This window comes from Dioscorea cayenensis, chromosome 12, assembly GCF_009730915.1.
Source record: "Dioscorea cayenensis subsp. rotundata cultivar TDr96_F1 chromosome 12, TDr96_F1_v2_PseudoChromosome.rev07_lg8_w22 25.fasta, whole genome shotgun sequence".
Lineage (NCBI taxonomy): Eukaryota > Viridiplantae > Streptophyta > Magnoliopsida > Dioscoreales > Dioscoreaceae > Dioscorea > Dioscorea cayenensis.
Window position 1 is genome coordinate 12,471,554 of NC_052482.1, and position 4,398 is coordinate 12,475,951.

The 4,398-nt window shown below is 44.9% G+C and overlaps 1 non-coding gene across 1 annotated transcript; it reads left to right on the forward strand.

Moving 5' to 3' along the window:
- The first annotated feature begins 2,873 nt into the window (after positions 1-2,873).
- LOC120274385 lies at positions 2,874-2,980 on the forward strand. The gene has a single exon (XR_005540908.1). It is a non-coding gene; the product is annotated as a small nucleolar RNA R71 (small nucleolar RNA).
- The last annotated feature ends 1,418 nt before the right edge of the window (positions 2,981-4,398 follow it).

Below are 4,398 nucleotides of genomic sequence, written 5' to 3' on the forward strand. Positions count from 1 at the left end.
GAACCTCCGCTGGGGCTTAGTTGCACGTGCAACAGAGTGAAGCATTGAGGTGATCTTAGCATCTAGGGCTTAATCGTGGTTAGGGGAATTCCACCTGGACCAAAGTGTTAGTTCTATAATTAGGAAGAGATTTATCACTTGGAATCCCTAGAGCTCATTGCAACTCTATGCTAGTGCGAGGTGCTAGAGTTAGGCATAGTTGACCTTAGATTTGGGACTATGTAATTAAGGATTTCCACGACTCACTATTGCATTGATTAGAAAGCATAATAGAAGGTTCTTACACTTGAAATGATTATCCTAGGCGGAGAATTATCCGGGTACCCCATCTTTATCGATTACCTTACCCCCTTCTTTACTTTTGCTCTCTTACTTGTTGCTTTTATTGTTGAGAATTGAATCATTTTCACACTTATCAATATTGATCTCTCGCTTAGCTAAGAATCGAATTAAGTGTTTTTATTCCCTATTCCCTATGGATTTGATACCCGCTCACCTAGGATTATTACTTCGACAAACCCGTACACTTGCTGGATATACGCAAGGGGACCTCGTCAGAGAACCACAGGGGCGTACCCACAGCCCTGTGCATTCTCGGGAAAACACTTCCTTGACTCTGATTACTCTCGCACGGGCGTGCGGAAAATACCCACGCCCGTGCGGCCGACCCACAGGGGTAGCCACACGCCCTTGTGGCTTCCCTGGATATCCGAGAAAAATGGCAAGTGTTCTACACGCCCGTGCGAAAATACCGCACGGCCTTGGGCATTCACATGCCCAACTCAAAGGGGCAGCCGCACGCCCTTGTGTCTTCTCGGGATGGGGAGGACTCCTCTGCAGAGTTTCACTCGGGCGTGTGGAAATTACCCACGCCCGCGTGTTGTTTATAATGTCGCCCACAGGGGCGTGTCCATGCCCCTGTGTGCTATCGGGAAAATCTGTCCATCTCTGCAGGAATTCACACGCCCGTGTGGAAATTATCCATGAGCGTGTGACAGTTGCATGGTCGTCCACAGGGGCAGCCGCACGCCACTGTGCTTTCTCTGGATGAGCTCCCAGTGCAAATCCACGGGCGTGCGGAAATGCCACACCCCCGTGTGTTTTCTCTGGATGACTTAGAAAAGTCTGCAGGGTCTGCAGAAAATTTCTGAACATGTTTCTACACTTAGAGCCTGCTCTATTATGCAAATTTTACCAGTGAAAAATATGAAATAGAGCTCAAACGACAAAACTTTGCCAATTCTACATGAAAACACACAATGACTTTAAAAGCCCACAATAAAATCACAGCACAAGCATCTAAAAATCAAGCCACCAACACTTAACAATTTATTCATGGAAATAAATTAAACAAGAAGATAAGAAAACAGTAAACACTTGGGTTGCCTCCCAAGAAGCGCTTGTTTAACATCACTTAGCTTGATGTACCTTGTCTTACCTCACGGGGGTTCAGAGATGAAGGTTGCCCTCTTACCCTTGGCTTGAAAGCATGATGTGCAAAGTCTCTTGAGGGTAGAGGGTGTACTATCGGGCTTGGGACCACCTAGCAATGGTTCATCAAACTTCTTTGGTTCACGTATGTCTCCAACCAGCTAGCAATGGTTCATCAAACTTCTTCTGTTAAGAGAATGCCGCATGGCTTCAGCAAGGCGGTAAATGAGCTTGTCATCTCCAACTCTCAATTGGAGCATTTCCGGTGGCATCTCCTAGACCTCTTCATTTTCTAGAGTACCTTCTTCAAGATCCCGGGAGTAGATGGTACTTCTTATGTCGATTCAAGCTTCAATACTTCTTCATTCCCCTCCTCTTGGATGAAGAAACCATCATACGGATCCATGTTGAACATTTCCTTTATGTATTCATCAACAATCTCATTAGTAGTGTCTAGAAAGTATAAAGTATCATCGAAGTCAAGAGAATGCCGCATGGCTTTAGCAAGGCGGTAAGTGAGCTTGTCATCTCCAACTCTCAATGTGTGCTCTCCACCGTCCATGTCAATCAATGCTTTGGAAGTCCGTAAGAACGGTTTCCCAAGTATCAAGGGTACATCCGCATCCTCATCGACATCTAGCACTACAAAGTCAACCGGAAAAATGTACTTGTCCACCTTGATAAGTGCATCTTCAATGATGCCTCTCGGTTGTCTCACCGTTCGGTCCGCTAGTTGCAAAGTCATCCGAGTAGGCCTAGGCTCACCCAAACCTAGCTTTTGAAAGAAAGTGTATGGCATGACATTGATACTTGCCCCTGAATCCCCCAATGCCATTTCTTCACCTAAATTACCAATATTACACGGAATGATGAAGCTTCCCGGGTCTTTCTTCTTGTTCGGCATGTTCTTTTGCAATACCGCCGAGCAAGAAGCATCTAAAATCACTGAAGCGCTTTCCTCCAACTTCCTCTTGTTACTCAACAAGTTCTTCAAAAACTTGGCATACTTAAGCATTTGGGCCAATGCCTCAACAAAAGGAATATTGATGTGGAGTTGCTTGAACAAACTCAGGAACTTCTTGTACTATTCATCCCCTTGGTCATTTTTCAATCTAGAGAGATAAGAGATTCTTGGCTTGAAAGGTGGGGGTGCCACCTCTTTCTCTTTGCTTGTCCCCTCTTCTACCTTTATAACCTCGGGTGCGTGTTCTTTTGGCTTCTCACTCGGAAGCCTACCTTCAACCTCACGACCACTTCTCAAAGTGATCGCCTTCACATGCTCTCTAGGGTTGGTTTCTGTGTTAGTTGGTAAACTTCCATATGGCCGTTCAGAGAGAGACTTCGCAATTTGCCCCAAGGTACCTCCTGCTGCCAAATCTAAAAGTTGCCTTGTGCTCGGGTTCAACCCATTGTAAAAGGTTTGAACAAATATTAACCTCGGGAATCCATGTTGCGAGCACTTTCTCAGGATCTCCTTGAAACTTTCCCATGTCTCGAATAGAGACTCCAATTCCAACTGAACAAAGGATGAGATCTCGTTCCTAAGTTTTGCTGATTTTTCAGAGGGAAATAACAGGCTAGAAAAGCTTCTACCATCTCCTCCCATGTGGTAATTGACACTCTAGGTAACGAGTGTAGCCACTGCTTTGCTCTCCCCTTTAGGGAAAATGGGAAGGCTCTCAATTTGATGGCATCATCCATCACCCCATTTATATTCAGCATATCACACACCTCATGAAACCTTTCAATGTGACTGTTTGGGTCCTCATCGGCCAAACCATTGAATTGTGCGGATTGCTGCAACATGTGGATGAATGCCGGCTTCAGCTCGAAGTTCTGAGCTGTAATCGGGAAATGCACAATACTTGATTGTGTCCCCAACACTGAAGGTCTGGCATAATCGGATAATGTTCGCTGTTGCTTATTCTGTGCTACCATATTTTCAGATTCTTCTACTTCCAACTCAGCTGAATTAGACTGTTCTTGCACAGGTTCCTTCCCTTTTCTGTGAACTGCACGTTCAAGCTCAGGATCTCCTTCAATCAATATTGAGGAATTCCCTCGGGTCATAACCTATAGCTGCACACAAAAAGAAAGAAAAAGAAATCAGAACGTTGATAGAAAAAGAAGATATGAAATACAATGTATGGTGAATAGCTAAGAAAACAAAGTGCAAAGTATCTCTAAACGCCCATTCCACGGCAACGGCGCCAAAAACTTGACTAGGTCCCCTTGCGTATATCCCGCAAGTGCACAGGTTTGTCGAAGTAATAATCCCGGGTGAGCGGGTATCGAATCCACAGGGAGTAAGGGTTAAAAACACTTAATTCGATTCTTAGCTCTGTGGAAGATCAATAGTGATAAATGTGAACAATGATTCAATTCTCAACAATAGAAGCAACAAGTAAGAGAGCAAAAGTAAAGTAGGAGGAAAGGCAATCGATAAAGATGGGGTACTCGGATAATGCTCCACCTAGGATATTCGCTTCAAGTGCAAGAACCCTCTATTATGCTTCCTAATCAATGCAATAGTGAGTTGTGGAAATCCTTAAATGCATACTCCCAAACCTAAGGTCAACTATGCCTAACTCTATACATGTCCCGGAGGAGAAATCGAACAATCTCAACACCTCGCACTCGCATAGAATTGCAATAAGCTCTAGGGATTCCGAGTGATACATCTCTTCCTAATTATAGACCTAACCCTTTGGTCCAGGTGGAAGGTCCCTAACCACGATTAAGCCCTAGATACTAAGATCACCTCAACACTTCACGCCATTGCATGCATAACTAAGCCCCAGCGGAGGTTCATCCCTTAGATCATTCACTCTATTATGGCCGCAAAGAACTCGAGGAACGGAGGTAGAATCTATCATGTCGGTGGGGAAAGGGGACGCTCCTGTACCTCTCGACTTACCCTCTCAACCCTCTCCAACCTAGCTTTGTCTAACGCCCGTGGTGTGTCAC